The following is a 12,215-nucleotide window of genomic DNA, read 5'->3' as shown; positions in this document are numbered from 1 at the left end:
ACTTTCACGGCAATTGCTTGGATGATCATGGTAAGATGGACAGGACAGGAGTGGCATCTGTCCTCAATGAAAACAGTAACTCCACCTTTAGCCCTGTCTCCAGCAATATCATCCTTCCTGTAGGGGTGGTAAACCCATAATGTAGGTATGTTGGTGACTAAGAGGATTTTCTTGTAGGCAAATGCAGAACGGTTTCTCCTGGACCAGGAGCTGTAATTCTTCCAAATGTGAGTGGTGTCCATTTAAATTCCACTGCAACACAGAAGTCCCTGTGGGAGCCATTGTTTAGCAATTCTTTCTCCCTTAGAGGTTGTGATTTACTGGAGAGGTCAGGGCGAACGTTAGCCAATTCCCAGATCTCCAGTTCCTCCAACTGCAAGTCCAGATCCTTATGAGCATAGTCGCCAACAGAGAGGGATAGAACTCGCCAATGCGAAGGTTTAACTACCACGTTCTTCGACTTTGAACTACTTTTTGAAGGACTTTTCCCTTACTTATGGGAGGAGTTGGTTGCCTAGGTTAAGGGGAAAGCTTAGTAGGCTACTGATTGGTGGTCAGTGGTATGTGGCTTAGATGGTAAGCCCATCACTGACAGCTTTTGAATGACTTCTGTTTCAAGTGTAGCGTTTCCCCCACAGGTACACCGACAAGTGCATGTGCTTGTACTTTAATCTGTGATCTTAGTTTATGTGGAGACATCACACTTGGTCACTGGCATCTCAAGGGCTGATGCAAAAGAAGTAGCAAAAACCAGATGCTGCAGAGCTTTGAAAGCTTTTTTAGCTTCACCATAGGGTACACATGTTTTGACTTTCGGCTCCTTAATTTTCCTTTCCTCATTGTAGACCTGACACTTCACGCTCCACTCTGGGTCATCCCCAGAGCAATTTACAGATTTCAGAGGAACTATACAAGAATTTCCTGATTCGTGACCTGAGACTCCACAACTGCCACATGTAGCCCTCCCATAGGGGTATGGCTAAATCATAGACATTTGAAGCATAGCATTGGGTTAGGAACAAAGGGACGAACCTTCACACATAGTTTACAAGGATATCTTCAGGTAATTCTGGAGCACTAAACATTAGAATAAATGTTGCAGATTTTTCCAATTTGCCATTGACTCACTTAGTTCTGCACTTCCGTGACACCCTTATTTTTGACATTCTTCGCCTAAATTCGCAGGATCCACCTCCATTACATCAGAGGAGCAGGTAACCACGCCCTCAATTAAGAGTGTCATGCAACTCAGCCTCGACTGGGTATTTACCTGCAGCCTTACATCCCAGAAGCTTAGATACTTGGTTTGAATTAGAAGCTTCAACTAGAAGTGTCCCATTACAAAGTCATTTGACACTTTTTAGGGACCCAACAATACCTTCCAATGCCTTATGACTATAGAAAGGGGAAACCTTCTCAAAGGTTCCCCCTGTTCTCTTGATTACAATAAAAGTATTATGGCAGATTAATGCTCTGTTACTATGATCCTGAGACCTCTTTTTGGGACGACTGACCAACCGAGCTCTTTGATAAGTGGCTGATGAGACCATTCCATAGGGATCCCACGATCTTTAGGGAAACAATTGTCGACCCAGGCAGATCCTTGCACGCCTGAGCAAGCGTTGTACAAGGGGGGAGGGCCTTAGAGGTTGCCTGCTAGAGCATGTTTTACCTCAACAGCCATTCACCTCATCAGCATGTAGCACAGCGTGTGATCGAGGTTTTTTCTTTTTTCTTTCTTTTTTTTCTTTATAAGTGTGTACATTCCTTGCGGTCCAGGTGGTGAAGCCAAGGCCCCCATTCTCCAAATCATACAACATTCCACCACTGCGCCACATGGTGGTCGTTGAAGCATGCCCAGAGTTAACGGTAACAGAGGACTGATGGCGCTTACCAGTCCCCAGGTCTGGAACCCAGGATCACAAATTCCTACCCAGCAATCAATCGCTGAGCCCCTGGGGGAATTCACATTGGAGATGCGCTGTCAAAGAGATGCTATGAATGCATCAGAATATGTCACCATCAGACAAAGATATTGGTGCACTGGATCCTTTATAGCTCGTAAATGTTGAGTAGTGAAGAAGATCTAGGATATATCCATTATGGTCAGAAAAAGGGAAGAAATGTAGCACAACATGTATCCTGAACGTTTCAAGCATTTTTACACAATCAGTCTAAAGCATTTATGTATTACGTTTGTCAAAATGAATGGTAGCATTCAGAGAAAAACAATGAAACTGGAATGTTTCGATCATAATTTCTATTTTTCATACGATTTTTATTTGAACATAAACCTAAAAATTGCTGATTTTGTGAGATGTTCAAAATATTACGACACTTTTCCAAAATCTTATCTGTAAATATTTCATTACTGTAGACCAGAGATTCCTCGTTAATGGGCATAGCTTCCTACCATGTTGTAGAGATTTTGCCATTAGCGAGAGGAACAAAATATCCTTTCGCGCAGAAAAATAGATTCCTGTCATTTCCAACGCCAAGGACAATGGATTCCTTCTGTGCAACATGGAACCAGAGGATTTCATTGATCTACATTTACATTCTGAAAATCACAGTGAGGCAAATGGTACGTCCCATTGCACCAATTATTGGGGCTTCCTACCATTCCATTCACTTATGGAGTGTGGAAAGAATGATTGATTGAATGCCTCTGTGTGTGTTTTAATTATTTTAATCTTGTCCTCACGATACCTACGTGAGTGATACATAGTGGGTTTTAGTGTATTCCAAGAGTCGTTGAAACTTTGTTAGTAGACTATTTTGGGTTAGTTCACGCCTATTTTCAACAGTCTGCCATTTCAGCTTCTTCAGCATCTTGGTAACACTCTCCCACCACTGGACTCGCATTCGGGAGGACGACGGTTCAATCCCGCATCCGGCCATCCTGATTTAGGTTTTCCGTGATTTCCCTATATCGCTCCAAGCAAATGCCGGGATGCTTCCTTTGAAAGGACGCGGCCGACTTCTTTCCCCGCCCTTCCCTAATCCGGTGAGACCGATGACCTTGCTGTCTGGTCTCTTCCCCAAAAAAACCCAACCCACTCTCCCACGGGTCAAACAAACCTGTGACCATTTGCGCTGTCTTTCTCTGTAAACATTCAATATCGCTTGTTAGTCCTATTTGGTACGGGTCCCACACATGCTAGAATGGGTCGCACAAATGATTTGTAAGCTGTCTCCTTTGTAGACTGATTGCACTTCCCCAGTATTCTACCAATGAACCGAAGTTTACCATCCGCCTAAGCATCTTAGAGCACCAGACCATAGGCTGCACAGAGGCTCACTCAAAATAACTGATTATGTCCGGCTACACATTTCATCTGACAACGCTACTACACTAATAGACATAACATCCAGCAACCGTGGGTTTGTCAAAGCATTACAAAGAAACAGAGATGTACTGGGTCAAGAAATCAACCATTAGATAAAAACACAGTTTCCCTGTCTTGTATGACAAACTTCTGCCAGTAAAGTGTCAAGAAGAAACCGTTAGCCGCACGGGGTAGCAGCGCTGTCTTAGGCGCATTGTCACGGTCCGTGCGGCTCCCCGCTTCGGAGGTTCGAGTCCTCCCTCGGGCATGGGTGTGTGTGTTGTCCATAGCGTAAGTTAGTTTAAGTTAGGTTAAGTAGTGTGTAGGCTTAGGGACCGATGACCTAAGTAGTTCGGTCCAATGACACCTTATCATATACAGGGTGATTCAAAAAGAATACCACAACTTTAGGAATTTAAAACTCTGCAACGACAAAAGGCAGAGCTAAGCACTATCTGTCGGCGAATTAAGGGAGCTATAAAGTTTCATTTAGTTGTACATTTGTTCGCCATTTCAGCCATTAAAGTTTTTGGTCCCTTTTTCTTCGAAGGTGCTACTATAACTGGACTACAGTATCTGGAGATGTTAGAGAATTGGCTGTTCCCTCAGCTCGAACAAGAAGCACAACAATTCATATTTCAGCAGGATGGAGCGCCACCACATTGGCACTTATCTGTCCGTAACTACCTGAACGTCAACTACCTGAGGCGATGGATCGGCCGCCAGGCAGCCCGTGACAGAGCACTTCATCACTGGCCTCCAAGAAGCCCTGATCTTACCCCCTGCGATTTTTTCTTATGGGGGTATGTTAAGGATATGGTGTTTTGGCCACCTCTCCCAGCCACCATTGATGATTTGAAACGAGAAATAACAGCAGCTATCCAAACTGTTACGCCTGATATGCTACAGAGAGTGTGGAACGAGTTGGAGTATCGGGTTGATATTGCTCGAGTGTCTGGAGGGGGCCATATTGAACATCTCTGAACTTGTTTTTGAGTGAAAAAAAACCTTTTTAAATACTCTTTGCAATGATGTATAACAGAAGGTTATATTATGTTTCTTTCATTAAATACACATTTTTAAAGTTGTGGTATTCTTTTTGAATCACCCTGTATTTTCAAGAAACCGTTACTTGACATGTAACAGTATATCCCAGCTGAAAAACGAATTTCTGTGAGCAAGTACGAAATTAATAGTGGGTTTACATGTCTGTCTGGCAAAACACATTGATTGAGAACAAAAAATGTAATCCTGGTTACATGTTTAGTGTAATTGCTATGGGAATAATGTTAAATTTTCCCATGTCCTCATTTGCTGCTTTTGCAGATTTGCATTACAGTAAACATTATGCATTTTGACCAGTGTTGTACTTTCTAAAAACGAAGTTTCTATTTCTGCAATAAGTAATACAAAAACCAGAGCGTTTCAGCCACATAACTGCACAGACACAACGTTGTTCGTCCAGGAATATAAAAAGATAGTGGTCTTTTTTCAAAGATAATATATGTAATTGTGTAATAGCAGTCACAACAATATGCAAAATGGAGTTTTATCTCATATAAACTGTCTGCATCAAGAAAGCCCAAATATGTTAGTATAAAATAGGTAAGCATAAAATATCCAGAACACAGAATATTTTAGTTATATCAATAGCAAAATCCAATTTCTCATTCATTGGTCACTGGAATGCACGCCATTTGTTCGACAGTATGTGATCGAAAAAATGTTTCGTCTATGAATTACTGTTACTGTAGACAAGAACGATTTACGCTTATTGTATGCAGCTAACTCTGCTAATGAATCTGCGATTGTCGGTCTCTAGTGCTAAAATGAAAATAATGCTTAATGCATATTAACTTAAAATTTGATTGTAACTGACTTTATAAACCACATACGAATGTGAAACACGAATCACAAATCCGCATAACACGCAGCTATAACGTCGAGTGTTGTGGACAATAGCAAAACGGCAAAATGTATCACTTATTTACTCACCACTCTCCTTACACCGTTAGAAACATTTCTATATGTTAGCTATGTCCTAAAACCCACCAAACGTAAAGTGGCCCGGTACTAAAACTCTTCAACGCAAATATGCCTGGCGAATTACTTCTTTGGGAAGTATCACTGGTAACTGAGCACTAGCGGAGGTAAATCCAGTTCAGTACCCACCTATGATGCCACTATCAGATTCGGAAAAATCAGCTTTATTACCGAATAGTTTCCTCATAATCGAATGAAAAAGACCGCGTATCTGAGAACACGTGCGAACCTCAAAACAGTGATTTTTAATCTTTTACGCGGAATGTAAAAGTTTTACTGAGAAACTGTTTACAGATTTACATAAAACCATTTTTAGGCACATCGCATTACTTCGGATGCATGAATACAGCAGCGCCACTTTAACGTCTCTGCCACGCGTGACTTCGGTGCGCCATTCCCGACTACAAACTGACGCGCAAACCACGAAACGACGCACCTCTGAGAACTGCTTCATTTGTCAACATGGAGGTGGCGTGAAACAGCGCCTTGTCCCCGACAGACGTCCACACCGCGCCAATTCTGTGCGAATTGGGCCGGAGTATTTGCTCACGTGAATGGGCTCTCAGACTGAGCGGTTGTAGGAAACAGTCCGGACAGGAAAAGGCGCTTATTCCCAGACTTACTGTGTCTGCTGCCAACGACAAAGCCCGACAGGTTTCGAGAGTCTTCAGATAGAACCGTCACTCCATACGAAGTTGTGTAGCTCAGGGCAGAAAGGGAATGACCCTCCACCAAGCAAAAACATCAGGGCTGACTTTCCCACGCGTACCAATTTTCTGCCTACCTTGCATACGTAGACGGAAACAAAGACGCAATCGACCGAAACAGCATTTCCCCGAATTACACGCTCGGATAGCCGTAGCCTCCACAAGTGTGTCCACTGTAGTAAAAGATGAAAGATTTATCTGTTCTGAAGGGAAACCAGAGTGTTTTGTTTTAGGCCGCAAAAAACAATTAAGGTCATTAGCGCCCCTGTCAGAACTGTAGAACCTGAATGTCATAGTGCTCTGTGAAATACGGAGACTGGTCACTGTACACTTCGATTTCACATCGCGTGAATCATGAAGTTGTCGAAGTTGTAAGAATTTGTTGCTATTGCAGTTCTTACATCACCTGCATGACATGTACCTCTCAAATTTTTTGGATGTTGCTTTTCAGATGTACAGGGACATGACAAGAACGATCACTTTTTAATTAAAAAAAAGAGCTAGTAAATATGGGCTCTAAAATGCGTACTTAAAGCTATGAACACTACTCGATCTTCTATACTGCGAAAGAAATTTCTTCTGCTAAACAAGTGCTCACAGCCCTCAAGGTTTGCATTCTAGATTCCATATTTACTAGACGTTTTTCCTTCAAATGATCTTTCTTGACATATCCCTGAATCCTGATCATTCCTCCTGGGACACCCTGCATTTATCTAGATTGCAGTTTCTGGAAGTTTCGAGGACGCGATGTACTACGTACTGATGTAAGCATACTGGCTCGTTCGTTTTGATATGGTAATGTTATAATTATAACAGCTTAAAAAACAAGTTATCACGAATAAAATGTTCTCGATTTCCAAAGCGCGTCAATTCGAATAAAATTCTCAAGCTTCCGATGGCTATCTCCTCCATCGCCGTCAGAAATAAAAACCACTGACTACCGGGGTCCCGCCGGATGTTATTTTTTTTCTACAGTTTTTCCAGCAGTCTCAAACAGCGCATTACGTCCTCACCGCTGTGGAAAGGCGTGCGTCCTCCGAGTGTCTCGCGGAGAAATGTCTGAAAAAGTCAGTTCGAATAAAATTCTCGAGCTTCCAATGGCGGAGAGAGCCATCGAAAGCTCGAGATTTTTATTCAAATGGACGCGGCGTGAAAACCGATTTTATTCAGACCCCCAAGGAAACAAATTAACTAGACTCTTCAAGTAATCCGTTCAAACGTTACACTATGCCCCTGCCTCCGACGCCGTCAATTCCCTGTCTCGAACAAGAGCAATGACACAGTCGTGAATGGTCTGCTGACGACTCGTTGCTAATGAATAATTAAAGGAGGATGACACGGCGGTCGGTCGGTTCCGTAGAGCTTTCCGAGGTCTTCCAGGATCAAAGAATTGTTGGTGCAGCAAGGTACGAAGGAATGCTATGAGGAGTTCAGAAAGTAGGAGTGTTACAATTCGTGCGATTCAAACGGTCACTCGGTGCGGTGGCTGATGGAAGCGGCCTCAAAGGCATTTCCTATTTAAAGTCGCTCCCATCAACCGCCGTGTGTCTACTTTGATTACGGAAATAGTGACAAGAGTGAAATTTTGGAAATAAAATGACAAACTGACTTGGTGATTAGGTAACTAACTTACGTTGTTAATTTTTATACTTACGACAGAATGATATGAGCATTTCACAATGTCGTACGGTAACGGCCAGCTGTCATTTTCAGACCAAAGACACGCCGTAAGCAGTTTCCGTTCCGTTGTCGACAATACTGAAGCCAACAGTCGTCTTCTATTATCTGTATAGCTACAACTAGGGATCGTTCTGTAAAACGACCGTGCAAATAACTTAAAACATTGCAAACAAGCCCACTACTTTCTGTGAATAACCACAGGTTCTGCAGTTTTTCCGTCAGCCACTGCGGTACGGTACCGCGCGACGCAACGTGTTATCCATTTAGCTTTCCTTTCAGTAGCTGCCAATCACTCCAAGTAATTGTCATATTCTCTGTACGAGCTACGTTATTTCTAAACAGACGAAATTACAGAAAAAGGGAGTGCTACGTTATTGTATTTCGGTCCTGCTTTCCACGTTCTTAGAAAACATGGCAACAGAATTTTTGATTTCATACAATTTTAATATTAATTTTTAATACAGAATTAGCTTGAAGTATGCCTCAACTCGCTCCACAGCCTTGAAGTTTCTGCCTCATTATGACAAATACGAGATACAATGGGTGAATGACGTCGCTCTGTGTTTTCACACAATACTATTCTTCGTCTGGGAGGCATCCACTGACATCTAACCTGCCGGCTTGTTGCACTGAAGTTGACACATTTGAATATGTGCTAGCGATCTCTCTTGCTCAATGTAAGTTAAAAACCTACTTTAAGTTTTTCGATCTCCATTTGTTTACGCGTACCGGCGGAACAATTACGTACGATGTAAGAAATAGAAATTGCCGTTTCAGTAATACGAAAAAACAGCAGTGAGCAAAATTCTGCAACCACTCAGGAAAGAGGAAAATAACGTGGTAAATTCAAGCGAAAAAGAAAGTTTTCCTGTAGCACTTTATATAAATATGCTTCGAGCGTTCATAGTAGCCGTGAAGTTAGCTGCCACAGTGATACATGTTTCACAGTCACTTCTATCGCCGCATATTTCTCGCGCAAATCTATTGCAAACAGAACAACAAAGAAGCCTTTGGACGCACAGAAATATCAAGCAAGATCGCCGACATCACGTATTGATAAAACAGTGACCCTACTCTGTATAAATCACAATAAGGGCAGGGGCAGTCGGGTACAATGTTTTGACAGTTGTTTTTGTCGCTAGTAGCCGGTGTGAGCTTCTCAAAACAGAGACTATACGACTGAAAGATAACTTCGTGAATATTGCAGAGATACACATTTCAGCCTTAAAAAATGACACGAATGAAACAACGTAGCATTTACACTACCTTTACTTACCTCGAATGAATTACCAACACGTCAAATCAACCGCTCTTTGATGCCACAGGTGCTCACTGACTCGAGATTCCTTCGTTTCTACTTGCTACACCGTGGCCGGACGCCGGTACGCCGGATCACGTGACACGTGCGTCATTCGATAACGAGCGGTTGCAAGAAGCTTCAGGCATTACTCATTCTGTTGTTCTAAGGCGCGCGAATTGAAAACGACGAAATGACGGACGTTGGGTAAAGTTCTCTTTGTATTCACAGACTGAAATGCGTTTTCTCTAAACGCTCAATATCAAAACAAACAAACGGGACAGTAAAAAAAATACGCCGTAAATCGTAGTTCTGCTGTGCTATTGTTACTTTCTTACTATCAATAGCGTCTTTTTAATACCTGAATTTCGAAAATAGTCATTTACAAAAATAAAGGATTCAAAATAAAAATACAGTACATATATGTAATGCCAAATTTTATGTATAAATAGGAAGTTGAGATAAAAATAGCTGTAGGAGGAAACATTTAATGATTGACTATATTATGAAGTTCCCCCTCTCATTATGTTATAGTAATAATAGTAGTAGCAGTAGTAGTTTTATGCATCCTTGATCACTTTTTAAAGGATTTTGGAAATATCATGGTATTAAAAAATAAGAACAAAAACCTAATCCATATATATAGGCATTTACATAGGGCCATTCACATGTCCAACTTGACAAACCATGGCCTTACTATAGGACCCACCGACCATTTGCCAGAAGTAATTTAGGAAAAACATAGAAAACCTACATCAGGATGGCCAGCTGAGGATTGGAGCCTTCATCCTCTTGAATACAAACCAAATCTGTCAGAAACAGTACAACCTCATTCATTTTGTACCTATTGTGAATTGCTGTTTTGTTTATATATTGTTCCAAAGAAGCTATTTCATAAGGTAAAAAGCTAATGCTACAGTGCTCATTCGTTTCTCATCACCAATCACTGCGCACACCATCAGTTAATTTCAAGATCACTAGCATGCTGTATGGTACCTATTTTGCATTCCAAAACTTCCCATTTACTTTCCAAAAAACAGAGGCAGCATCCCTCCATAATGAGCAAGATGCTAAGCTCGAAAAAAGAGGACATTATGTGTGTATTATTAAATGCAGAGATTTTATGTAAGGTTTTGTAGTTCACATCAATATGAAGAACATTTAGGGACGTGGAATAAGTCAAAGCAACCATTAGCAAAATACAAGCAAATCACAAAACTTAACCTGTCAACTGCATTAACAATAGACTATATATACTTCTTAGCATTATTTGTATTTATACTTACTAAATCAAATAAATTAGAAAGAAAGCTATTATATGGAAAAATAGCAGTTGCCTCCTCAATTATACTAAGTATCTAGTCTCTTGATCAATTAACATTTACTTGATTACATTGGTATTCTCAAAGAACAGTGTTGCCTATACCCGTAAACACTGAATCCTGTTTACGATACGTGCAGCTTTACAGTGAGTATCACACTAATGCTGTGGCTAACAGAACTCTGCAATCCTTGAATCTAGGCATTCAGATAATCTGTAGGAGAAAAATGGCTAAAAAGTTATATTTTTAATTTTCTTTTGACAATTGGTGTTTCCAAAACTTTGCTTTGTTAGATGCCATCTTGCTGAATAATTTTGCACCTGATAACACAACTCCACTCTGAACCCTAGCCATGTAGGAAAAGTCTGCATGAAAATTATTTTTGTGTCTTATATTGTGATTGTACATATTATGGTTGTCCTGACACATATTTATTGCCAATAACTAATACAATTAAAGAGTAAAGCTATTGTGAAGTGAGTATAAGACATCCAGGATCCTTGAAAAAGCTTTTGCAAGATGTAATGTTATCTGCATTACACAATATGCTTACTGAATATGATCCACAGAATACACAAGAAACTAAACTAAACTGCTTGCTTATCCTGAAATAACAATTTATTTATGGTACCTTAGATGCACTGTCCCATAAGATAGCTACATAGGACAACAAGGAGTGAAAACATGCAAAATAAGCCAATGGCTTTGTTTTTAGGTCAACACAATGAGAGATACTTCCTAGGCCAAATCATACTGGACTGAGCTTTCTAACTACTTTATCTAGGTACTGGTTTCCTTTCGAATTGTTATCCGAGGGATTTTACACAGAGTATTTCATTTAATGTATGGTCATTGTTATCTATGTCTGGTGCTAGCAAATAAATTTTGCTTGTCTGAAGTTTCTTAATATAGGTTTTTGTGCCATCAGCTATTAGCTGTGAAGCACTTGTAGGGTTGTTCAGTTGTCATCTGAGCTGTGTCTGCTAACACTGAGGTTACATCCTCGATTAGTTTAATGTAACTAAAGTATGTGCATGTTCCGTGTGTCCTAATTATGACCTCTTGCTATGATGGGAATGAGTTAATTTTACAATCATAGTGTACTTTCTCAGTGAAAAATGAGGCAACATGTTGGCCATTTATATGATTGTCTAAAGTTACTTTTTTTACAATAATTTCCCTTGCAAATATGTTTTCATTTTGTCTCTGAGGTTAATTTTAATAGCTGTTAATGACTTATGCTGATGGCCTTGACACAGTGGTAACTGATTCCTGTCAGCTCACCGAAGTTAAGCGCTGTCAGACTCGACTAGCACTTGGATGGGTGACCGTCTGGTCCTGCCGAGCCCTGTTGGCAAGTGGGCTGCACTCAGCCCTTGTGAGGTCAATTGAGGAACTATTTGATAGAGAAGTAGCACCTCTGGTCACGAAAACTGACAATGGCTGGGAGAGAAGTGATCTGGCCACATGCCCCTCTATATCCACAGCCAGTGATGCCTATTAGCTGAGGATGACGTGGTGGTTGGTTGGTACTGTTCAGCCTTCCAAGGACTGTTCAGATAGAGAGTTTTTAATGACTTTGCATCACTGAGTAGATAGACAAAGATTTTATGGCTTAATATCTCACTTCTTTCTGCGCAGCTTAAGGCTGAATGAAGAATGGTGTAAGCCATTTTTCCTTCTAGCACTATATTTTTCACTGCTACTGTTGTTTTAAATCTGTGAGGCTGTTGTCAATATTCCAAACTATCTGTAAGAGGTTCTAGAGTGTTTACTACATATAATGCTTATTACATATGTCTGTCCAACAAATACTCTTCCCTTAATGACCAGCTAT

General features: G+C 40.9%; 1 protein-coding gene across 1 annotated transcript in view; it reads right to left on the bottom strand.

The window, feature by feature from the left end:
- LOC124545227 (sepiapterin reductase) overlaps nt 1-9,150 on the bottom strand; it is a 155,698-nt gene extending 146,548 nt beyond the window's left edge. Inside the window, exon 1 of the mRNA XM_047124097.1 lies at nt 9,036-9,150. The gene's annotated coding sequence lies outside the window, so the exon portion shown is untranslated. The remainder of the gene's footprint in view (nt 1-9,035) is intronic.
- Between the last annotated feature and the right edge of the window lie 3,065 nt (nt 9,151-12,215).

The sequence above is a fragment of the Schistocerca americana genome, chromosome 8 (assembly GCF_021461395.2).
Source record: "Schistocerca americana isolate TAMUIC-IGC-003095 chromosome 8, iqSchAmer2.1, whole genome shotgun sequence".
NCBI classification, from domain to species: domain Eukaryota; kingdom Metazoa; phylum Arthropoda; class Insecta; order Orthoptera; family Acrididae; genus Schistocerca; species Schistocerca americana.
The sequence above is the reverse complement of the archived record's forward strand: the minus strand, read 5'-3'. Positions and strand labels throughout refer to the sequence as shown.